This window comes from Equus asinus, chromosome 2, assembly GCF_041296235.1.
Source record: "Equus asinus isolate D_3611 breed Donkey chromosome 2, EquAss-T2T_v2, whole genome shotgun sequence".
Taxonomy (NCBI): domain Eukaryota; kingdom Metazoa; phylum Chordata; class Mammalia; order Perissodactyla; family Equidae; genus Equus; species Equus asinus.
Window position 1 is genome coordinate 64,449,350 of NC_091791.1, and position 26,643 is coordinate 64,475,992.

Sequence of the window (26,643 nt, forward strand, 5' to 3'; positions counted from 1 at the left end):
TCTGATCCTCTGCTTCCTAACTAGCACTTCAAGTGTAGAGACAAATGGACTTAATTTGGGTGAAATGAGTGGTGAATGCAACCAATCCTGCCTTTTGGTAATTCTCTGAAACAAAATCATCAGTGATAGTGGAGTCCTGTTCTTAAAATTCAACTCAATTTAACAGGTACTTGTTCAGAAGCTAGTATGGGTTCCATATTGTGTTGTGTGCAATGGGACATGCAAAATAAATAGCAATTGTGGCCTTTGCCCTTGAGGAACTTATAGGCTCGTAGGAAGGATGATGTGTTTATGAAACACATTTTACACGGCAAGATAAGATATTCGTATTTGCCAGAGGGAGTGGAACCTGGAATGAGTACAATGGGAGTCAGAAAAATAAGAGTAGAGTAGACTCGAGTTGTCAGGGAAGGCTTTATGGATGAGGTGAGACAACGACACCAATATCCTGAACCCAGAACTCTCTCTTAAAGAAATTGTAAGGAGCACAGTATCAAGTTACCAAGAGATTATGGAGCCTTCTTTAAGTGAAAGTAAATTTGTTCAATATGAGAGTGGATTAATTTAGTTCAATAAATATTTATTGAGTATATCTATGTGCCAATAATGTATCTTATGAGGTAAGGAAAGGATAATCACTACAAATAACACATATGCTTAGTTCTCAGATGCTACCTTCTCTTATTATAAGTATTTAAAGTTATTGCTGGTCCCTGTGATTCCAAACCTGTGATTTTTTTTTACCACTTACCATTCTCTTTCTAAAAAAAACCCTTCTCATTCTTGCTTTGGCAGCACATGTACTAAAATTGGAATGATACAGAGAATATTAGAATGGCTCCTGCACAAGGATGACATGCAAATTTGTGAAGCATTCTATATTGAAAAAAAGAAAAGATGGCCAGCCTGGTAGTATAGTGGTTAAGTTTGCGAGCTCTGCTTTGGCAGCCTGGGGTTTGCGGGTTTGGATCCTGGGTGCAGAACCACACAACGCTCATCAAACCATGCTGTGACAGCGTCCCACAATAAAAAAAAAAGGAAGATTGGCACAGATGTTCCTTTTCATCAGGGCTGATCTTCCTCACCAAAAAAATAACAATAAAAAAGACCTTCTTATCTAAGATATCTTTGGGTTGAGGAACTGGGTCTAATTTTTTGTGTAGTGGAGGAATGATATGTCCAACTTCATAAGTTGTGTACAGTATAAAGAGCTGCATGCATGCTGGTCATGAAAGGAAAGGACACTGAATAAGCATTGAATGTAGTCCCAAATTATGAGGTTAGGGAGTATTTGGAACAGCATTTGAAAAGTCTGAACCTGGCCCAAACTCAGGACCATAATCAGAGCCTAAGCTCTCTGAAGATCAAGTTTTTCTTGGAATTTCCATTATTCCCCTTGACAGATGCTTTGGAAACCTAATTAGAAGGGTCTTCCATCATCAGAGTTTGAGACAGTCTTGCACTGGGCTCTTTGGCATTGTGAAATTTGAAATTGGCAGCACCCAGACATGTTAAGTCACTAAAAATTCTATCTATATTTGTCCTTGAAAAATAAGGAAATCCACTATTTGTACATTTCTTAAGGTACAAGTATAGCTGGGCAATTTCAAATTGGTCTAGATAGAGAAGAAGTCAGGATGATAATGGTGGTGGCAGTGATGGTTGTCATGGGCATGGTAGTCATTATTCCAAATATCCACATAATTTTTAAATAATATAACCACAGAACACTAGTAAACCTTGGAAAAAATCTAAGATATCAAACATTGAGACACAGAGGTGTCAGAGTTTATTTAGCAAAGCTATACCAGAAGAGGACAGGAAAATCCCCCTTTCTAGCTAGCAATCATTCTCATACCACAATGAGACCCCTGCTTAGTAACCCCTGCATTTCTGCCACCCATGTGATTACTTTTTGAAACTAATTTAGGTATCAAATTTAAATGGAATTCTGAGAAACTTTTGTATTTTTTTTATCTGAAGGAACTGGTGGAAGGAAAAGCTAGAAGAAATTTGGAATCATTCTTGATTCCTGTCATTTTCCTTAGTATTCAACCACTTTCATCTGAAAGATTTGTCTTGTCTCCATGGGTAGACACATACACATGTGTTCACTCACTCATCTGTATGCGTGTGTATATATTGATATGCATTCCTCTTCATCATCTGTAGGTATTTTACAAATAATGGCTTGTGTGTGTGTGTTTTTTATCTTCTTATTTTTTTAATGAAAATGACAGCTTTAAAATTTTTTGCAGAAGTAGTTCTTCTATGGTAAAGAAATTCCAGCATGTAAGCCAGGGTCATCTTTGGGTTACAAAATTCCATGGAAGACTTTCCCTGGGGAGGGTATAGACACTGGCTTTGGAATTTTTGTCTTTCCATCTTGGCACAGATGGGCAAAGTTGGTAACAAACAAGTTCAGTTAATGGAGAACGGGTGAAATAAAGAGTCAAATGAGAAAGGTCCAACAAGGTTGAGAGTGCAAGCAAAAAAAAATCAGCAGAATGTAGAAAGAGAAAAGAGAAGGTATGGATACCCTCCACCCCTCTTCCAACCTTCTTCTCCTCTGTGGGGTCATTACTGGGCTGAGGTGGGATCAAGAGTATAAAAGGAGCTTAGACTTTTGCATTGGAAGTTTTGTTGTTGGTGAAGCTGTCTTGGAATCTTTCTTCTTAAATAAAGCCGGAGGGTTTTGTAGAGCTAGGGGGCTCAGAGTGGGGCTCAGAAGAGAAGGAGATAAACCGTTCAGAACCTGATCCAGATTCTGGGTTTAAACGTGAGAAAGTACTACAAGATTTCCATAAACCAACGGGGTAAGTTGGCAGGATCAAAATCTGGTCCTGGCTCCACTCATCAACTATGTGTCTGTAGGTGCATCTGCCCAGTGGGGCATCTTTTTCTGAGTTATCCAAATCACTGTCTAGAACAGCCTAGCCACTGGATATGGGAATTTTAAACTTTCCTCTAGGTTTTCCAGGCCTACTCACATACCTAGGAAAAGAAGCAGAGATTTAGAGCTAAAGTTCCTGAGAAAAACACTCTTAATGTGCTTTTTCTTGAGTAGCTGAGCAGGGACAGTGAGAAAACCCAGTGGTAATTGAGCAGACTAGCTGCAGAGACTACCTCTCCAGTGGGCAGGGTAAGTTTAAAGGAGAAATGACTGAGGGGTCTTCAATTTCACATTCTTGAGGAGGGACCCACAATGCCTAGGGTATGGAGACCCAAATTTCCAGATTTTCTCACTTCCAGTCTCCCTTTAGGAAGACTACCAGCAAGCCTGGCCTTTGTGCTTCCTTCTTTCCTTGTCTGTAAACTCCTTATCATAATTATTGTGCAGATTCTTGTGCTTGGTGTCATGGGAGTGTGAGGCCTCTGGAAGAGCCCATGGATTCTGAGGAGCTTAGAGGCCATTGTGAAAACTAGAAAGACAAGCATGATCATAACTGAAATGTGTACAAGCCTGTTTGACAACAGCGAGGGGACATTGAAAAATCAGAGGCTGCCATCACATATGGAGAGGTCCTCCCACACTCACCTCAGTGGCTGTTTCTTCTCACTGAAGAATGAAAACAGTAAATGGCCTAGAGCAAGCTAAAAGCAAATCCCTTGACTATATTCATTTTATGGCTGCAATACTTGGTGGCAGTGTTAGTAAAGGCCCTGGCAGTCCTTATAGGAGAAATGCCAGAAATGAGGCAACTGAATGTTCATTCACCTGCTTTAAGTTCTTTCAGAAATAACATGATTTATAGAAGAATGCAGAATCATGATTGTCAGCCAAGATGTCATTTTAACTTTGGGATATCCAGAAACAAGAGGATATCATATCCTTTGTTCTCAGAGCAACCCAGATGCCAAATTATACACAGGGTTCCCTCTTGGTATGGAGTGCTTATAAGCCTTAAGGCAACCAAACATTGATTTCAGAAAGATGTTGCCTCTGGTGATGTCCTCACCTGAATCTTTTCCCGGAGCTATGAGAAGAAGCATGGCCCTCCTAGCTTCCCTGCATTCTGATAGAGCAGGAAACAGCAAGAGGGATGGTCGTCTTAGAAATGGTAGGAGGCTTGGGGTAGACTGTCCTGAGCCTCCTTCTAGGGAGCTTTACAAGAGTAGCATTAAAGTGCTGGAGAAATAATTCATAACTATTAGTTCTGTCTGTGTATCAGCATATGCCAACTGATGCTCTGTTCAAAACATAAATATTTGAATAATAAAATACCAGGCATCTGCAACAGAAAGCAGTGGAATTTAGGGGGTTGAATAGGACTTAAATGTCTTCTCTTCTAACTACAGCTGTCTGGATGCACATAGTAGGCATTGAAAATATTTGTTGATTAGATTTTCTTTGATTTGAATAACTTGGTTGCTGATTTTGAGCCCAGATATTTGGTATTCAACCAGAGTTGTGTGCTCTGCATCCTGTCGTTGAGTTCACTACCACAGAGATAGTTGGCAAAGGGCAGCATTCCTCCCCATGGTGAGGTCTCTTCTCGCCTCTCTCAGCCAATGGTCTCTGGCTCATGTGATCATGGGCCACAGAACAAACCGCAGGTGGCTGACGGAGCTGGCTAACTGCAGAAACTGTCTTCCACACCCCTATTTTCCCCAGTGTCATTGTGGTTGTATCTGTTGACAAAGAACATTGGCATCTTGGCTAACAGACCAGAGAAGTGCTGGTGACAGGTACTTGAGCAGCCATTTATTCATCATTGTATTGGTCATTGGAAAAGTGTTGAGTAAAAGGCCTTTTAGTTCACAGCACTGAGCTGAAACCTGAGCAGGAAATATGAGAAGACCTGTGGTAGGGGAGGAAGAAGGTTAAAATGTGACTGGGAATATGAGACATTCATTAACTCCTAGGACATAATGACAAGACAGGGTAGTTATAAGAAAGGGCACCTCTTGGTTGCATTGATGCTGTTGGCATGCACAGCAGAGGGGAAGGGATGCTATATGGTAGATTGGATACATAGTACGCTGGACCCAAGTCCACATTTCACATCTGCCTCGTAACTCCAGCATGTGGCTTTAAACTCAGGCCTCAGTTCCCTGCTCAGTAAAATAAAGTGAATGTCCCAGGATATTCTTCAGTACCATCCTTCTGTGACACTTTGATTAGGAATGATAAGATCCTCATTTCCCCATAATTTCGTGTCCCTCGAATGCCTAGAATTTACTACTTTCACAGACAATCAAGTAGGCTTCTAGAAGTCTGAGGACCCTAGGAATGAAAAGTAGTGAAAGGAAGTATAGACTCTGCCCTGATATCTCGATTAGAAGACAGCAGCATTTGAAGGTCTATGAAAATCCATTTTGTATAAAAATTTGTTATCGCTGGGAGTGGAGTTCTCGTTCAAAGTGAAACAACAGCAAACTTTATCTTTCTTCGTGGATCGAGTCTTGGTTCAGTTATTTGTCTCAGGACCAAGAGCATCTTGTTGCCCTTGATTTGGTCCACATACTACCTTGGTTCACACAGTGTTGGTATGGCAACTTGTAAGTAGGTACCAGAAGACCTCTGCTGCTGGTGTTAGAGGTGGTTTCTCTTCAGCCCACCCAAGAAATAGAAGCTGTAATTTTGTGGGTAGTTGAGAAACTAGAGATAGGATAATTCATCTGTAGTTGGACCCAGCAAGTAGTGTAGGTAGAAGTTATAATCCTGTCTGGCTGACAGACAGATTCACTCCCCAGGTTGTTTCGCATCTTCAGACCTCATGGAGGTAGATCAAGCAGGTTACCTATTTGAAGGGCAAAGCACAGAATTCGTTAGAAATGTCACTTCTGGTAGCAATTTATAGCTTTCTGTGAGATTTATGACAATGATTAGCCAACTTGTTGGTTAATATATATGGATATATATTATAATAATCCTGTGAGGTGAGTATTATAACCCTGTATGATAAAAGGAAACTGAGGTTTAAGTGTATTGTTGGGGTTAGCTGTTTCGCACAGGACTTTGTTGATGGCTACAGAAGAGACCCCACCCTGAAGCTCCACAGTACCCTCTCTCTACAGTTGAACCTATTCTATAGATTAAGGCATTCCTGACTCTGAGTACTCTTTTTTAAAATGCAGACACCCCTGGGAGAGAAGTCATATCTAGCTTACTATCACTTAAAAAATTGCCTGAATGATTTTTTAACAACCATTTTCATCTGAAGTGGTTAAGCACAGAATGCTAATATGTTAAAATTAGGATAAAATGAAGGGGGACTGGGATAGATTTGGATTTGGGGAATTTGTTTGGAGTAATGATCCTGGTGGGGGTGTAACAAAGAGGACCTTGGGACTCCATCAGAATGAGGGGAGTCCCTGAACAGGGAATAGTGGTGCAAGGTATGGAGCAAAGGAGATGATGAAAACAGAGGAACTATTCATATTTTGGGGCTGGTTGGCCTACCTGTGTTGGAACCACTCCTGGTGAATGGGGCAGGATTGTGATGGATGGGGTCAAACCCATCTGCTATCACTTGCCATGTACCTGGCTTTGGGTATTGGATCATTTCATATCTTATTCTGCTAATGACTTAAGGCAGAAAAACCATTCCCCTGTTTGACTCCAATATGTGCCAATTGAAGCTGAAATCCTCATCCTGAGCAAATGTACCAAAGCACACTCTATAAACTTAATGAGGGAGATGAAGAGATATGTGCCAGAAACCTAGAAAATTTAACACTGATGAGGTTATGACTATTATATGTTTAGTTAAATTGTTGACACTGACAGGACATGGCTGAGGAAATCTACTGTCCGTTTTCTCCTTGTATCAGTGATAATGGTTCCTTGGTGTGCTCTTCTCAGTTAACAAAAATATTCCTGAAAGATAACAGCAGGGAGAAGAAGTGACATAAGAAATACTTTTATCATCTTTGCTCTTCTGGGAATTCTCTCCAGGAGTCTTATTTAAAGCAGGACTTCTCCTGACTGGCAAAAGAGTTTGGAGGGAAAGACCCACAGATTCAGAGGTGAATGTAGAACCCCCTGAGAGACGCACAGCCTCCTGCACCTGTGCTTGCAGCCTTGCCCAGCCAATCTCTCTAGCACAGTGCTGCTCTAGCCTTCCCAAAACACCTATTTTCTCTTTCGCATTTTCTCTCCTCTCAAAAACTGACAAAAGTTCTAGCCTAGTGAATAAAATCTCAATTCCTTTAAGTGACATTTAAGGCATAAATGTGATCATGATTTTTGTAAACTGCAAAGTACCTTTTTTAAATAGTAGCTATTTAAAGAGGAATCAGGGTGGTGGAAAGAGTCTTCAATTTGCAGTCAGAACACCTTGGCTTGAGGCTTGTGCTAGTTGGGTGCCCTTGGACAGGTCATTTAAACTCTCTGAACATCACTTCCTTCATTTATGAAATAAGATAATTGCGGTAATTAAATTAATTGAAAGTGGCATAGTAATTAGCAAAGAGTGGACACTCAATACCAGTTAATGAAGACATGGTAACCGAAGGCAATTTCGTCTAGCACTTAAGAACACAGGCCATGGAGACACAAGTTACTTATCTTCCTGTGTCTCTTATTCCCTTCCTGGAAAGTGGGGATAAGATGGAAGAGTCAGATGAGTTAATACATATCAGGAACTTTCAACAGTGCCTGGCCCATATTAATCCCTCTTTAAGTAATAAGGCTCCTGCTGTTGCTGTTGTTTCTATTGTTCAAGGACCTGTCCTGGCTTTATCTAGCCAGCCTTATCTGGTTTTCTATCTTACCAGTAGAGAGAGCTCCTTCAGGATATCCTTAGGGTGGGACTGATTCTTACCTTTAAGTTCCATGGGCTTTATTCAATTCCAGAAAAATACTCAGTCATTTTTGTTGTTAAAAAAATGTACATATACATGCTTGCTACTTCTCCTCAGCATTGTCCTGGAGGTTTTAGTCAGTGCAGTAATGCAAGAAAAAAAGAAGTTGAAGCCATTCAGATTGGAAAGGAAGAAGAAAAACTGTTTAGTTACAGATGAAATGATTATCTGTGTAGAAAATACAATGGAATCTACAAAAAGCTGCTAGAAGTAATAAGTGAATTTAGCAATGTTGCAGGATACAAGATCAATATACAAATCAATTTTTTTTTCATTCCTTATCCTCAATGTAGCCACAACTAAACTAGTTTAACTGGAGCATAGGATGAATGAGGGGTAGTGGTGGTGAAGAAAATTGGAAAGGCAGATTGAAATTCAGTTTGACAATGTGATTTGATAACATGGAAAGCTTTTGCTCACTTTGTCCCTTCCTTCTTTTGTTTTCTCTCCTTTCCCTCCTTCCCTTCCTTCATTTTTCCTTTCTTTTCCCTTCTTCCCTCCCCTAGCTCTCTTTATTTTTAGTTTCTTAGCATAAACAACTCTTTTCCATGAAAAAAGGTAGAATTGGATTAGGTAAACAAAATGACCATAGCTATGTTGCTTTGAGCTTACAGGGAACATTCTATGAAAGGAGTTCTCAAAGACAGGGAGTGTAATAGCACACAGGCACTAGAACTTAGGTTATCTAGATTCAAGTTCTGATTCTCTGTTAACTAGTTCTGTGGCGTTGGGAATTTCACTTCACCTTTTTGAGGCTCAGTTTGCCTTGTCTTAAAAAAAAGATTAATGGTAACGTGAATTCATTCTTTATAGCGTTGTGGATGGCTAAATTCAACAACACTTTTTCAGTTCCTAGGAACTGGACCAGGACATGGAGATGGAGAGATTTTCCCTTCAAGGAATGTTTAGTGAAGATATGTGTGTTTTATGCAGTTTAGTGAAGGCATAAGACAGGCTATTAGAGTAGTAGAAACAAAGACTGAGGGAGTGCAAAGAAGGGGTTAATTAGCTCTGCTTGTGGGGGTGGGGCGACAATTTCACTGCATTGGTATCTAAACTCAACCTTAAAGTTTAAGTGGGATTTTTGACAGTTCAAGAAAGGGGTAAGTTTACAATAATAACAGAAAGAGTATCTTACATTTGTTTAGCACTTTACCGTTTTACCTAAGTTAGAATGGTCTAAAAACTATAATTTATAGATGTAAGGGATTATTATTGCTATTCTAGGGCTGGTTGTTATTACTTTAAGCTGCTCTTTTGATAAGGCTGGGGAAATTTTGACTCCAAATTGTAGCAACTTAGCAAAGTCTGTTTATATGGAAATTCCCAGGGAATTTTTCCATGTCGGAGGAATCAGGTGCCTTAAGAGCTTGGCTCTTACTGGGGCAGAGGCAAAAGTGGGGTGAGAAAGATTAGGAAAGGAGCACTGGGAAGAGGAAAGAGAGGTGGTAAGTCTTTGCAAAAAGATAGCCATTTTATAATTGTGGCATAACTAGCTAGGTAAAAATGTAAAAATATGGAAACTTTGACATTTAAATGCTAGTCCAACATGGAGCCAGAGAACTCAATCTTTGTGAAATGTAGCAACCTGAGAATTTTCCTTCATAATCCTGATAGACATCTGGCACTTCTCCTGCGTTCCACAGATCCTTGCCTTGGTCCAACACATCATCTATGAGATGTTGAATGTTTGACTGATGAAGTATTGGAGAGTATTTGGAAATAGGAAAAAAATACAGTATTCTGGGGCTTACAGAAGAGTGGGAAAGGGAGCCAAGAATGTACCTATAATTTAGGGTAAAGAGCAATAATGAGGTCTCATAAAAATAACCATGGTGTTAAATAGACTACAGATCATTTGCACCTTGAGACTTTTCTTAGTTTTTGTGCCAGTAAAAATAAATAAATAAATAAGTGATAATAGTCTCTGTGTTTTATGCCAAAGGAATTGCTTGTACACAAGATTTTGTTTTAGTGTAATCAAAGATACCCTCTCCCTAAAATTATTTAAGGGAAGAAAACCAAAATCCATCCAGCTATAAAAAGCAAGCGGTGGAGTCTGGAAAAATGGTTTAATCTCCTCTGCCTGAGGTCATACTGTTTTATGCTGCTCTTGACTTCATTTCAAAGCTGATGTTGCTATCTAAAAAACTTAACAGCTGTAATTATTTCAGTTTCATTCACTGAGAAGTCATTTCCAATCATGTTAGAGAAATGGATTCTAGTGTTTGCAAGTGACCTCTCATCCCATCCCTTAAAGGAAATAACATATATGTTGGAAAAAGCACTGAACGAGGAGTTTGGATGACAAGAGTTTCAAAACTTGGATCTGCTCATGCCTGTGCTTTTAGACTTTAGGTAAGTCAAGTCACAGATTTGATCCTCAATTTTTTCCTCTGTAAAATGGGAACAATCAGAACCACCCAGCTACTTTGTAGGGTTGTGAGTGTCGGTTGAGATGCTGGACATGAAAGTGCCATGAAAATACAAGGTGGTGTTTGCCTTCCTCCTCTTTGCAGTAGGACTCTGGGTCACAAAAGGACAGGATCATCCTCAGGTATTTTATGGGAAGACATTGGTGCTTTTAACGAAATGTTAGCTTAGTGTTACATGGTAGGGAGCAACACAACCTTATTTTTTTCTCACAACTGCCTCTGTAGGTCCCCTCTGTAGGGCTAGATCATCCTCGGCCTTGAATAAAATCTCGGTGCAGAGCTTGCTGCTCACTCTTAGATAATAGTAAGTACTCTGACTAGTTACCTGAGTCTCAAGACAGTCTTGGTTCAGTTATAAATACAAAAAGTCTACAGTAAGAGTGAAAACTCTAAAATTCATCCACAGGTAATACATCCTTGGTGGGCTGAGTAACGTCCTTTTCCTTTATTCTTTTGTCTTCTCATTCCCACATACCAGGTGAGTTGGGTGGGGAGAGGGAAGAGAAGTAGGAGGCAGAATCAAACTTGCTTGGATCGTACCAGTCTGGCTCTGGTTTGCTCCTCTAGTGTCAGATGTTCAGCCTGGCCCTTGTCCTTGTGGGCTGTTTCATCAACAGCAGGGTCCTCTCACTTGCAGTTCTTTTGATAACAATAAATCCGTCTCCTGAGTCTGTTCATTTACAATTCCTCCTTCAAATCCTGGGCATGTGGGGACTTCTCTCTGCCAAGGCCTCCTTGCCAGGCAGGATCCAAGGCTGCCTCAGGGCGCTTTGTCTTGCACTTGGCCATCACCTCTCTGTGGCGTGTGGGTCTTGGACTTACTAACAGAGTTATGTCTTTGAATCAGGCCTCTTTTGTTGAGCCACCTAGCAAGCAGCTTCACCCATAGTCTTTCTTTCACTTGTTAAATTTTTTAGGCTTAAGTCAGAAATCAGTTCACTCTGACCCTGTAAATGCAAGGGGCACATACCAAGCTCTCTAAGTGGGCCATTGAACTCCCTCTCCTTTGCCTGAGATGAGGGAAGTATCTCTAACCCTTCTCCATGGTGGTAAAGCCTTGCAGGCAAACCTAAAAATTCTTTTTTTTGGGGGGGAGATTAGCCCTGAGCTAACATTTGCTGCCAATCCTCCTCTTTTTGCTGAGGAAGAGTGGCCCTGAGCTAACATCCATGCCCATCTTCCTCTACTTTATATGTGGGACGGCTGCCACAGCATGGCTTGCCAAGCGGTGCCAAGTCCACACCTGGCATCCAAACTGGCGAACCCCGGGCTGCTGAAGCACAATGTGCGCACTTAACCGCTGTGCCACCAGGCCGGCCCCGAAAAATTCTTTTTAAAGAAATGCCCACTTCCTAAATCCAAACTCCTTTCATAGCCTGTCCAGCATCTTTTTGTAATATAGAGAGATGTGATCAGCTAGGAGTTGCAAAATCAGTTTTTAGATACCTCCATCGCAGGTCCTGCTTGGGTGATCTGGCATCTCACCTTGGAATGTGGTCTAGTGGGTTCCTATTGTCTATTGGGGCTTCAGCTGAACTTAAAACAGAGTTCCATTTAAAAATTTTTGATATTTATATCAGTGTACCCTAAACTCGTGGAAGACTTCTTCAGAGAAGTGCTACAAAATTTTAAAAGTTTCTGATCAAATAAATTTGGAAAACAAATGCAAGATTTCCAGCTTTTAAGGGGCTCATTGCACTTAAGCCTATTAAAGAATGTGTAGAATCTATAATAAAGAATCCTGTTTGACACTTTTTAAACCCGGTGTTTCTCCAATATATTTGATGAAACCATTTATTAACATAATGTCTCTTCGTTTGCATTTTGGGAAGTGCTGCTCCAGATGCCACTTAGAGCCTTCGTGATGAACGAACAAGGAGGGTCCCTGATGATGCTTCCCTTGGGTTTAGCTAAGAATGTTCATACATTCCTCCAACATTTCCCTAAATAAAAAATGTAATTCTGGGGCTGGCCCCGTGGCCTAGTGGTTAAGTTCGCGCGCTCCGCTGCAGGCGGCCCAGTGTTTCGTTGGTTCGAATCCTGGGCGCGGACATGGCACTGCTCGTCAGACCACGCTGAGGCAGCATCCCACATGCCACAACTAGAAGAACCCACAACGAAGAATACACAACTATGTACCGGGGGGCTTTGGGGAGAAAAAGGAAAAAATAAAATCTTTAAAAAAAAAAATGTAATTCCTTAGTGATAGGAATGGGCTTGTTTTCAGATGAAAATAGAAATGAATTTCTATTTTGAAATTTAGATATAAAAATAGATATATCTATTTTGGAAATAGTGAATCAGCATTGGCCATCTGGGGGAAAAAAAAGAGTCACTAATAGACTTGTTTCCCTACTTATAATAAACAGCAAAAAATAAAAAAGATAGTATAGCGCATTAGAATAAAGATTTGTAATGTCCTGGTATTTGTTTGAGAATTTGAGAGTTTAGCTTTGATGAGGCAAGGTATAAAGGTAAAGAAAGACATAGTGACTTATTCTCACTTGGACCAGATTTTGTGCCTCCTTTTTTTTTCTTTTTTGGTGAGGAAGTTTGGCCGTGAGCTAACATCTGTTGCCAGTCTTCCTCTTTTTATTTTTTTCTCCCAGTACATAGTTGTATATCCTAGTCTTAGGTCATTCTAGTTCTTCTGTGTGGGATACCACCACAGCATGGCTTGATGAGCGATGCATAAGTCTGCGCCCAGGATCCGAACCTGCAAACTCTGGGCCACCAAAGCGGCATGCGTGAACTTAATGACTCAGCCACTGGGCCGGCCCCTCCTCCTACATTTTTTAAAGTCACAGTGATCAGTCCTGTTAGTTTGAGCCATCCAGTAGGTCTCCATCTTTGGGCAGTCCAATTGGTCAGTTCTCAGATAGACATCTTTTTCTGCACACAACCCATTTTCAAATGCAGATCATAACTTCTCAGATGCATTTCTGGGTAGATAACCTATTCCATCTATTGTTTCATTGTGTCTTGATAAGATGATTGGCTTCAGGGTTCTTTTCTGTTTCAAACTTTGCAATAATTTATGCTGAATGACATTAGAATCCTTCAAGCATGAATAATTGCTAGCTTGAGATGGTCCTGGTTTTAGCACTGAGAGTACCATATCCTAGGAATTCCACCTCAAGGATACAAAAAGTCTTGCTTTTTGGTGATGGATACCAAAGGTTCGGGGAAAAGTATAAAACCCACATGGCAGCCCAAAATATAGGTGCTGAAAGCGATGCTTTTTTTAGTGTCAAATAGATACAGCATAGATTATCCACCTTCCATAGTTGCTGTCACTATTTTTCCCCCTTGTGTTGGCAACCATAATTTGAAGTTCACAGTAGCGAATCATCCATAATTGTTTCACTCCAACTGATGCAACTTAAGTGTACACCTTAAGTCCATTGTAATTATGAATGTTCACAATCTATCTGTCTTTCACTTTGTGGATTAATTGTTGTGCTTTTTATCAACATAGAGCTAGTTTAATTTTTTACATTGTGAATATTGTGACCATATTTTCTAAGAGTTCAGATAATGGAAATGAGGGTGATTTTAATACCAATGCCAGCATAACGTAGATATTTTTTTAGAAAAAGAAAGCTAAATGACTGTTAAATAATGACATCAAACAACTAGATTGGGGAAATAAATAATCAAAACAGAGCATCTTGCACAATATGCAGAAAAGAATTTGGAATTGGGCATGGTAGAGAAGAAGATGTGAAAACATATAGGGAGACTGAATGTCAAAATTTGGGGATGAAACATACCAGTACGCCTAATTCAGTCAAAAGCTTATTCATCTTCCAAGAAGACACCAATGCTTCCTCAAAAATAGTCTCTGCTGAATTATCTTGGGCATACCACACAAACAAGCAGCATTATCATGTTGTTCCCTTGATTTCACTACAAAAATGATTAAAGTTATATTTCCTAATTTATAGGTTGCAGTTAAAATGTCCTATAGGGAGGACAAAGGGGAAATTTTGAGTTACACATGTGTTGACTCCCTACAGAATAGAGTTCATTTTGTCAGATCTGACCACCATCAACTATACTCTCCATAGTATATCAAGTGATTCCTTGAATTACAGCAACAAGATAACGTCTCTTCTAACTCTTCAGTATTTGGACTTGAAAAATGGAGTTTCAAATTATCTTCTTGATTTCTATGAAGATTTTAATGAAACTCAGAAAATATAAAACAAAAGATTGCTGCTATCTTGTCTAAATACAAGGGAGACTTTGCTTGTCTATCTACATATTGGCAGGCAGTGCAAATGTCAATATTGGGAACTCCCTTCAGTGCTTAAATTTCTTACCAAAGAAGATGAAGCAGTCTCATCTGCCAAATAATCTGTAACCCTGTCTATAACACTGCTGAGAAGGGGTGTGGTTTGCTCACCTGTGATATTGAAACTTTCGTAATGAAAGTTTTTGGTCACTTTTAGCTTCCTCCAAACAGGCAGAAGCACTTGAGATTTTTTACTTTATAGAAGTGGAGAGAGAGAGTCTTTTTTAGATATGTGCCTACAAAATGGCTGTCATTATTGCTGGCCATAGAAAAGATGTGAAAATGTTGGCCTGCTCTAAATAATGTTTTCAAAGTATGGGGCAAGAAAAATGTCCTTCTCTATTTGGAACACGTTGAGGATGACAATGGAGAAAAGGATTAGAGTAATACAGAAATTTATATGCTGTTTCTCCAAAACTCTTTCATGATGTATGAAGAGGCCGCAAGAAACCTACAAAAGAATTGCACCTGAGTTATTTGATGTTATGTGTAGGATATGACAAAGACTCATACAGAGGGAAAAAAGAAGATTCATTTTTTGGAAATAAGGCTGGTTCTGAATGGAAAAAATAAATGACACCAGAGGACAGCCAAGTCAAACAGGTCTTTCTCAATTTCTTTACTAAAACTGTAACTTACTTAGAGTCCAACTGTGATTTCAGAAGTTGAGAAAAGATCTGAATTCACAAGTTTGAATTACCTCTGTGCTTTAAAACCATTTTCCCTGAGAAAAAGAAGTTTAACTTATGATGACATCCAATCTGCTTCATAGTATATTAAAAACGATAGACATATTGGACATGGACCGTCTCTATGATGAATTTGTAGATGCAACAGACCTGGTTGACAAATTGCTGGCCTGTCAAAATGAGCATGTAGATACAAAGTGGAGGAACATTTCTGGAGAGCTGGAAACTTATTTCTACAAGTCTAAAATCCTGCTTTTGCTAGTAGGTATACTCCAAAAGTGTTCCATGCTGAAATGCTTTTGTTGACAGGGTGTTTAGCTTGATGTCACCACATGGACTGACACCAGACAGTGTAATGTGACTTGATAAGAACATAGTCACAAGTCAAACAGAATTTTATGTTTGGCCATATTCAGTTTTACGACCACAGAAAGGAAAAGAAGGGTGTCCTAAAGGCTGCAGGCAGTTCAGAGAGGTATTATTGGAAAAGGAAACAGAAAGAATGAAAATACTATACTGTATCATGGGAGAGAAAAAAATATGTCATTGTTATCTTTTATTAAATATAGGTAATATCTGTTTCTATTATATTTTCAATCTCCCTTTAAAAATCTCATATCTATGTATTTTTTAAATATTCAATCATACAGCCTACGAAATTTAAATGTCTGGTAAAGAGTTTAAAAAGAGTTAAAATAACTTGCTATTATCAGAGGACAGAAACATTGTACAAGTGTTGTTATATTTTTCTCGCACGTTATCTGTTTAGTTAGTCCTATTATTAATTACTATTAATTGCCACTCTTAACTAATCCTACTTTTTGTTCAAATAATAGTATTTATGTAACTGAAAGGGAAATAGTATATAATTTCAAATAAAAAGCTATTTTTCATTATTTTTATGTTAAAGTAATTACATATGTATGTAATTGTTTATTATATATTACGTTGGGGGTGGTGGGGTCTGGTATGGTTGCACCTTGGGTTGGTTTTCTAAAAAGCTGGTCACCCTGCTTGCTACCAGTGTGGTTTTCACGAGCCTGTCTTGTTTTAAGGCAGGAAAGCAAATCTAATTCTCGTTTATTGCCTCTTGTCTGGTGCAAGTAACATTGGCCACTGACTGTAAAAGAAGTTACCTTTGTGTTGTCCTTACTGATTACACATAAGAGTGGAGCCAATGATTCTCAAACCATTCATGTCATTTAGGAATCTTTTTATGTCACTTTAAAGGTTGGCTGTCAACATTTTTTTTTGTTTATGCTAATTGAAAAAAGGGAAAAATATTGTAGTCAATTCTCTAATGAGAAACTAAAGTAGACTTGACACTTGTCCGTATATAACACTAATGTAATGTGCATTACCTACCTGCACCCTCTTTTAAAATCGATTCCAAGTAGTTGGAAAGTGAAACTTTTATTTTCATCTTTGTACCCTTCAGTGACCTTCTCTCAATAACCCATAAGAATTCTCTGCTCGACAATTCTTTCTGGTGTTCCAAACTCTCATGATGTGTCCCTTCCTTATTACCAACTCCTTCTCACGTGGAAACTCATACTCTGCTTCCCCACCCTCACATCCCACGTAGCTGTGCTCAGGTCAGAATATCCCGTTTCTTTAGCTCTTTGGATCCTGTCTTACTCCTACCTATACTTCAAGGCCCCATGAAAGCTTCCTCTGCTTCACAAAACTCCCTCTAGGCTGTTTTCCAGCTATGCCCTTTGATGTCCCACATGCCTTCCTACTCAGCTACCATCTTGTAGCGTCCTGTAAAGTTTCATATACTCTCTCCTCAGATGGGTTGTGAGGTAGAGATCATTCTTTGTTCTTCCTTTGTATCCCCAAGAAATACCTAGAACAGGGCTAGGCAGCTTGTAATTGTTCAAGAAAGATGATTGATTGGTTCGTATAAATGATGCTTCATACAAAATATGATGTGGGAGTAGGCAAGTAATAATGTCTTTTCTCATGGAAACATTGTCCATAATGTTTAACAGGATGTGAAAGCACAAGGCCTTGTTGAGATGGAGAAATAGGGGAGGGCAAAAAAAATAATCATAACTCTGACTCCTGGGCTCAGGTTTTAGCTTGTGCCTTACTACTTCTGGGTTGGGACTCTAGAGTATGTAAAATACCTGCATATGCACACGCACAGACGCACAAGGATGAGGGTTTGGCCTTGACATACATTTCTAATTTGATGCCAATACTTTTTAGCAGCCTGGTCTAAAGTTGGAAAAAATAGCCTCTCAGTGTCTAGTTGAGTTATGAGTTGAGAATGAATTTCACAACAAACCTCAATGATTTTCCACCAACTACACCAACCCAAAGACAATTTCTAATCACTTGGTGGCCATGATATTGCAAAAGAAGCAGAACACAGACATGCTGTCTGTTTCGTTTAAATTTATGAAAACGCGCTGAAAGAGAATGTAGAAAGTAAACGATCCATGGGAAAGCATTGTGAATGAAAAGAGAGGTGCTGTGGTTAGCTGGGTTTCTCAATCCCTCAGATTCTCAAAGCCAAGAGAAAATTTATCCTCTTCCACTGAGACATAAACTAAACTCTTTTGGTCATTAATCTGCAAAGTTGATGCCTGCCATGGTAATTCATCAAACATTTTTGTGGAGTGAGTCTGGTGGGGCCTCTGGGGCATCTGCCTTTGAAATTCAAAGCGCTGTTTTGTCTCCTGAGGCCAGAGTGACTTTCTCCCCTCATTGCACATCTGGAAGGAAAGTTTCTGCTTCTGCTCTTCCCTGGGCTGAGTCAGGGCCTGAAAAGAGCAGCCATCTTTATGAATCATGTGCTTATACCATACTAAGGCTCTGAATACTCTCCCCAGGTCTGTCAGGTGAGGAAAAGGAAGAGAAATATTGCAGTGGAAGCACTGTTTATAGTGGACTTTTTTTCCCTGTATTACAGTTCACCATGGGAAAAGGACAATTACTGTTTGCAGTGATTTTTATAGGGACAGGAGTTATTGCATTAAACATTGTGAAAAAATGAATCGAATCCTCAAGCTACAAGTCTCAATTGTCTACAGATAAATCAGGGAATGGTTCTGGAATCTTGAGGTCTGATCCAAATTTACAACCGTGTCTCCAGGCTCAGAGATGAAAATACAATCTGATGAGAATGGATGTTTCTTACAGAGAGCAAGCCCCATGGGTGGATGCTGGGCTGTCTTCTGCCCCTTCAATAACTGAGCCCGCTAATGCTTTGTCCTTAGATGGATGTCTCCTCCAGACCTTCAAGAGCTCACGTGAATTGGCCCTCCTCCCTCCTCAGGCTCCTGTCCTTCTGTCCCCAGCTCTGCACCGTACTTTAGATGCAGTGGCCCCCTTTCTGTTCCTTAGGCACACCAATATATCTTTTCTACATAGGGCAGTCCACCCTGGCTAGAAGTCCCTGCCCTAAAATCATTGTGAGGCTGGCTTCTTTTGTTACTGAGGTTTCAGTTCCAGTATCAAGTCCTCAGTTTAAAGGAGTTGAACCTACCCACCCACCAGTCACTTCCCATCAGTTCTCAGTGTGTTGCTTTCTTTGTAACACTTACTGACATCTGAATTTCTTTTTCTTCTTCCCGCTCTCTCTCCCTCCTTTTCTTCCTTCCACTTTCCCTCCTTCCCTCTTCTTCTCTCTCTCTCTCCCCTTGCTCCCTCCCTCCCTTCCTTTCTTCCTTCTTCTTTTCTTTCTTCCCACTCCACCTCTACCTCCACTAAATTGTTAACTTCAAAAGAGCAAGGTCCTTCTCCATCATCTTCACTAATATATATTCACTATGGTATTTATAGTATGGTATGGTATGTGTATACATATGTATGGTATGTATTTGATAATTCTTGTGGAATGAGTGGTTGCTTTGTTCTTTGGGTGTTTGGCTGAGGGTAGCATGACGTTTGCAGTAAAGTTTATGTTACTTTTCTTATGTTTAAAAACATGCTGGGATTCATATATTTTAGGTAAATTTATGCTTATACATTTATCTATTAACCAACTTATTTGTTCATTTATTAATTATTCACTGTTTGCCAGATACATTGGCAAGATATTACAGATATGAGAGAAGTTTCAGACATCCAAACGATATCATTAAATGAAGAGAGACACATTTGAAAACAGATATTCATATTTTATATCAAATGTTATATCTAGACCTGTCTGCCTAACTGCCAGTTTTCTTTTTCTAACCAAACTGATTTCTTACTGCTCCAACCATGTACCTACAGTAAGCTTCTCTCTTCATTTCCCACAGTTGTGACTCATCTTCATTCACATTGTTACTTTATTCTAGAACTCTCTTCCCTCTGCTGTTTTCCTGTGCATGTTCTGTGCATCCTTCGAGGCCTGTTCAGGTCTTTCCTCCCCACTCAGGATTCCCTAATCCCGCCAGCTCCCACTGCTCTCCTGCTTTTCCCTTCAGCATGTTGAGTCTGGACCCTCTAAAATTGAGAGCTTTCTGCTGGCAGTGATTTTGTTTGGATCTGTATTTGTTTCATGTATGTTAATATTGAAAACCCACCTGATTTCTATCTTCTTTGAGAAAACAAGCATGTTTTATAATTCTTCTAGATCTCTGCTGGTATCATAGGTAGTGTTGGGAACATAGTAGCAGTCAATAAATTCTTACTGATTGATTGGTGTCGAAATTGGGTTGTCAGTTCCAGACAGGGTGCTGAATGAGACTGGGTCTGGTAAAAGACTCTTCAACATTCAGCCTCCCTGTAGATCAAGTACAGGCAAAGCTTATGGCGAAAGGTGGTGAAAGGCAAAATTCCAATAGCAAGAGAATTATTAATCTACTTAAGCCATTAAGTGTTGTCCAGTATTAGATTGGACCGGAAATCCTGGTTTTCAGCTCTTTCCTATTAGAGTGCCCAAGAGGCTGTCAGCGAGTCAGAGGAAATGTAGAGTTGGCTTTCAGTTGCCTGAGGAGAGGAGCTTAAATTCCTAGATTTATGGCTCTGCTTTACCTGAAACTTTTATTTTGCTTTCACTTTTATGTAGCAAACGGGTATACTGTATTCGAGTTGGTGCTTCTTAAACAGTCTAAGGGAGCTCTAATAATAAATACCAACCAATTTATACAGTAATGTTCATAGTGGTCTTTATTGAATGCCTCATCAGATGAATGTATCCTAGAAGTGCCCAAAAGGTATGATACTTTCAGAAGAGGCCTTAGAGTGAAGGAGGTAGAATTTGTCATGTGAATGGTCTGTAACCTCTGGACTCAATTATTCAGCTTTTCAAATTCCACCAGTAGAGAAAGAGGGAGGAGGAGTGTTAAGTAGCAGGCTTGTGTCCTGAATCGACTTTGCTAATATACCATCTTAGGGGGCATGTTGCTTCTTCTCTATGGCCTAAACTTTCTATATCTAAAATAAATGAATGGGTTGAACTAAATATCCCCAGGAACACCTAGTACCTCTAAATTCCTGTGCATTGACCACTATTCAGACAATAAAAATGAACTTAGATATCTAAAGATAACTTAGGCCAAGAAAAAATTTTGTCCTCACTGTCACTAAATATGCCCTACATTTCTAGGAATGCGCCATGGTCTTCTTTCCATTGAGCTTTCTGATCTCATTCTTATCCTATTTTACCTTCATTGCCTAAAGTGAACTCCCTCTCCTTTGACTCTCCATAGCACTCATATACTTCTTCATTTATTTGCCTTTTATTAAAATTGTTGTTTAATGTATACGTATTTTATTTTCCTAAGTTGACTTTAAACTATTATTGGGCAGGAACCATGCCTGATGATTCTTAGTGTCTCCAGAGTGCCGTTAGTAAATGCTCAATAAGTACTTCTTGCTAATAATGCACTTTAGCTAACATCTTGTCTCTGGTGCATTTTATTCTAGTAAGCATGAGACACAATAACTTAAAAGGAGACAAAGAAAATCTAGAGAGCCTTTAGACACTTCTTTAGAACTCTCAAATGGGAGACTTCTTCCAGGTTGGTCAATAACATAAAAATTATTTTGAATGATTTTATCAATTTCTTATCTCTGCTTATTATTAAATGAATGTTTGTTTTTATGTTAATCTTTTCTGAATTCAACAAGGTTAGGATCTCCTTAAGGATAGAAACTGTATGTTATTCTCCTTTATATCCTCAGCCTTAGTTGGGTTACAGAGTAAGTGCTTAGTAAATGTTTGTTGAAACCATAGATGAATAAATTATCTTCAGAGCCAATGCTAGGAGTTCTATTAAAGAAAATATTTAGACCGTGCCCCTAAACTGGCAAGTTGCTAGTGCTGATCACCCATTTTAAGGTAATAGTCACTAAGGAGTCCATCTTCCATACTGGGAAGATTGTTAGATTAAATCAAACGTGGTAACAGGGATCCATAAATTGATGCCTTTGCATTGACTGGCCTAGGAATAGCACCTCAGAAGATAAACTGTATTTTCTTTTGAGTTTTATTTGGCAGCCTTGATCTTGGTGGAAGAACATGTTCTTAACACTCTCAAGACAGCAGGATGGTTTAATTATTACAATCTCACAGCCCATATTTGAGATTTTGGACAGACTGTAAATAGGGCTGATGTGCTAATTTGTGAAAAATGTTAAAATAATATCAAATTTCCATAAAAGAAATTATCAATAGATTTTGTAACATAAAAATATGTAAGTTTTTTCTCTATATAATGTTATAAGCAAAATTAAGACAAATAACAAGTTAGAAGATAATATATAAAAACATAATTAGAGGTTTAATCCTCCTACTGTAGGAAGAGCTTTTACAAGTTCTACCAATAAAATGGATTAAAGAGGTGACTAGGCAAAATTAGAAATGCAAGTGAACATAGAAAGTTCAAACTTACTAGAAATTAAATATTTGTAAATAAGAAAAAATTTGGAGTTAAAAAAATAGTACTACTTATTGAATATAAGGTTATGATGACATTCTATGTTTTATCTTCCTTCCAAATGTAAGTTATTTCAATATTTCTGGAAAGCAATTGGAAGTTTTTGTTATCAATACGAAAATATGGTAGCTAGCATTTGTTTCAACAATTCTATTTTTAGGAATCTATTGTAAGGATACATTCAAAGATAAAGCCAAAGATTTATATAAAAGGGTAAAGGTTATTTTTTAAGACTTTATTTTTCTACAGTAGTTTTAGGTTCACAACAAAATTGAGAGGAAGGTACAAAGATTCCCCATATATCCCCTTCCCCCACGCAAGCACAGTCTCCTCCATCATCACCATCCTCTACCAGAGTGGTACATTTGTTACAATTGATAAACCTACATTGACACATCATTATCACCTAAAGTCCATAGTTTACATTATGGTTCACTCTTGGTTTTGCACTTTCTTTGGGTTTGGACAAATACGTAATGACATGTATCTGCCATTATAATATCAAACAGAGGTTTTTCACTACCCTAAAAATCCTCCTGCTCTGCCTATTTATCTCTCCCTCCCTCCACCTCTGGTGACCACTGATCTTTTACTGTCTCCATAGTTTTGCCTTTCCCAGATGTCATATGGAATTATACAGTATGTAGCCTTCTCAGATTGGCTCCTTTCACTTAGTGATATGCAGTAAAGTTTCTTCCATGTCTTTTAATGGGTTGATAGCTCATTTCTATTTAGCACTGAATAATATTCCATTGTCTGCATGTACCACAGTTTATTTATCCATTCACCTACTGAAGGACATCTTGGTTGCTTCTAAATTTTGGCAATTGTGAATAAAGCTGCTATAAACATCCATGTGCTGGTTTTTGTGTGGACATAAGTTTTCAGATCCTTTGGGTAAATACTAAGGAGAGTGATTGCTGGGTTGTATGGTAGGAGTCCATTTAATTTTGTAAGAAACCGCAAACTATCTTTCAAAGTGACTATACCATTTTGTGTTCCTACCGACAGTAAATGAGAATTCTGTTATTCCACATCCTCACTGGCATTCGATGTCATCATTTTCAGATTTTGGCCATTCTAGTAGGTGTGTAGTGGTACGTCATTTTTTTTTTTAAATTAAGGAAGAATCGACATATAACATTGTATTAGTTTTAGGTGTGCAGTGTAATGATTTCACGGTATGTGAAATGAACACTAGTTTAGTTAACATCCATCAGCTAGTTTTTCATTGTTGTTTTAATTTGCATTTCACTCATGACATATGTGAAACATCTTTTTATATTCTTATTTGCCATCTATATGTCTTCTGGGGTGAAGTGTCTGTTAAGGTCTTTGGCCCATTTTTTAATTAGATCGCTTTCTTATTCTTGAGTTTTAAGAGTTCTTTGTATATTTTGGATAACAGTCCTTTATCAGATGTGTCTTTTACAGCTATTTTCTCCCAGTCTGTGTCTTGTCTTCTAATTTTCTTGATGTTGTTTTCTATAGAGCAGAAATATTTAATTTTAATGAAGTCCAGTTTATCAGTTATTTCCTTATGAATTGTGCCTTTGGTACTGTGTCTAAAAAGGCATTACCATGCCCAAGGTCATCTAGATTTTCTTCTATGTTACTTCTAGTAGTTTTACAGTTTTGCCTTTTACACTTAGGTCTATGATCCATTTTGAGTTAATTTTTGTGAAGAGTGTAAAGTCTGAGTCTAGATTCTTTATTTCTTTCTTGCCACAAGAGTGTCCAGTTGTTCATCACCATTTGTTGAAGAGACTATCTTTGCTCCATTGTATTGCCTTTGCTTCTTTGTCAAAGATCCAATTGACTGTATTTATGGGGGTGTATTTCTTAGCTCTCTATTCCATTCCATTGTTCTATTTGTCTGTTCTTTTACCAATATCACACTGTCTTGATTACTTTATCTTTGTAGTAAGTCTTGAAGTTGGATAGTGTCAGTCCTCCAATTTTGTTCTTCTCCTTTAATGTTGTGTTGGCTCTTCTAGGTCTTTTGCCTCTCCATATACAGTTGTCCATCACTGAACAACAGGGATATATTCTGAGAAATGAGTTGTCAGGTGATTTTTGTCTTTGCGTGAACATCATAGAGTGTACCTGCACAAACCTATGGTATAGCCTACTACACACCTCAGCTATATGGTACTAATCTTGTGGGACTACTGTAGTATATGTGGTTGGTTCTTGAGTGACTGATTACAATGCATGACCATAATCTTTGGAATAAATTTGTTGATATTCACAAAATAACTTGGGATTTTTGATTGGGATTGCATTGAATCTATAGATCAAGTTGAGAAGAGCTGACATTTTGACAATATTGAGTCTTCTTATCCATGAACGTGGAGTATTGCTTCATTTATTTGGCTTTTCTTTTAGTTCATTAGAGTTTTATAGTTTTACTCATATAGATCTATTACATATTTTATAAAATTTATTCCTAAATATTTCATTTTCGAGGTGCCAATGTAAATGGTATTACATGGTATGTTTTTAATTTCAAGTTCCATTTGTTCATTTTTGATGTGTAGGAAGAAAACTGACTTTTGTATATTAACCTTGTATCATGCAACCTTGCTATAATTGCTTATTAGTTCCAGGAGTTTTGTTGTTGATTCTTTCAGATTTTCTACATAGACTATCATGGCATCTAAAAACAAAGACAGTTTTATATCTTTCTTCTTAATCTGTATACTTTTTCTTTCCTTATTGCATTAGTAAGGACTTCCAATACGATGTTGAAAAGAAGTGGTAAGAAGGGACATCTTTGCCTTGTGTTTGATCTTAGTGGGAAAGCTTGCATTTCTCCCCATTAAGTATGATGTTAAAACCAATCCTTCATGGCATTGTTTATATTAAGGAAAATTGAAAATTCCCTAAATATCTAGCAATAGGTGAAATGGTTAAAAGTGTGGTATATTCAGATGACAGCCTATTATTTAATCAACAAAAGTTAAGCTTTTAAAGAATAAAATGAGATTATGTTTATGATATTATGGGTGAGAAAAAAAGCAGGAAAAGTACATAGAGCATCTCAATTTAATGAACACACACACACAAGACTTGGAAGAAATTTACTAAAATATCAGCAATGCTTCTGACTTCATGGTAAGGCGGACTATGATTTTATGGCTGAGCCAAACATCATTAATCTGTCACCTTGTTTGTGTCACTGATAGGTAGACTGTGTCAGAGCACTGGAGATCTAGCTGGTTTAAAGGAGTTTATTAGTTCTTTGAACAAAAATTTAGTGTACGTTATGAGTCTGATACTATGCTAGATCCTGAAACACAGAGCTTAGAATCTAATAAGGGCTACAGATGGGTAAATAGACATTTATGGTATAAATATTATTTTATTAAGTGCTATAATATCATAATGAGAATAATAATGGTGATAATGAAGAAGATAGAAACCACTTATGTAGCTGTTCTAGTTTCTATTGTAGATAACAAACAATGACAAAACTTTAGTGACTAAAACAGCCATTTTATTAAGCTCATGGATTCTGTGGGTGGTGGGTTCAGACAGAATAAAAGGACAGCTTTTCTCTACCCCACAATGTCTGCAGCCTCAGCTGGGAAGACTTGAATGCTGGGGATGAACTGACTGCAGATTGGAATTATCTGAAGGCTCATGCTTATACACTCACATGTCTGGGCCTGGGCTGGGAAGACTGGACCTGGGCTAGGATTTCTCACTGAATGTCTGCACATTTCTTGTGCTTGGCTTCCTCACGGTATCACAGCCCAAGGGTAGTTGAACTTACATGGCATTCAGGGCTCCTAGACCAAGTTGACTGTTGTTCTAGTCAATAAGGCAGAAACTAAACCAGAAGTGTTTATGACTTTTCCTTGGAAGTCAGGCATATTCTTTTGGTTGTAGGTGAGTCACAAACCCACCCATATTCAAGGGGAGGGAACATAGATTCAACCTCTTGTTGGGAGGAGTGCCAAGGTCATGCTGTTGAAGATCAAAGGGGTTGGAGATAGTGTTTGAGACTACAGTATGTGCTAGACACTGTTCAATTAACTCATTTAATCCTCATGACAATCCATGAGGTGAATAGTATTATCATCCCCCTTTTTAAAGAGAAAAATCAGGGATGTAAGTAACTTGCCTAAGGTCACATAGTAAGTGACAAAGTTGGACTTCAAATTCAAGTACTCTGGCTCCAGGATCCATGCTCTTAATCAGCTAAGGCAGTCAGGTTGCTATGAGAATATGCAGGAGATCTACCTAAACCTTACTTGGGGTAGGGAGGAAGGAAGAAGTCAAGAAAGACTTCATGGAAGAAGTGATGTCTAAACTGCATCTTGATGAATTAACAGAATCTAGTTTGAGACTTGAAGAATTAATAAAATGTTGTTAGCTAGGTTGTGGGTGGATGGACAGAATGTCCCATCCAGCAGAAATAGTATGAACAAGGTCCCCAGGCAAGGGAGCACAGCATCTTCAGACAAGTCCCAATGAGCTGCACAGGACTACAATTTACAGCTGAGGAGGTAAATTTCAAATGATGAAGC

General features: G+C 38.6%; 1 protein-coding gene and 1 non-coding gene across 3 annotated transcripts in view; both read left to right on the forward strand.

Moving 5' to 3' along the window:
* Positions 1-26,643, forward strand: part of LRMDA (leucine rich melanocyte differentiation associated) — a 1,135,247-nt gene that overhangs the window by 884,305 nt on the left and 224,299 nt on the right. The gene's annotated exons all lie outside the window — the stretch shown is intronic.
* On the forward strand, positions 784-886 carry LOC123283580 (U6 spliceosomal RNA). The gene has a single exon (XR_006524263.1). It is a non-coding gene; the product is annotated as a U6 spliceosomal RNA (small nuclear RNA).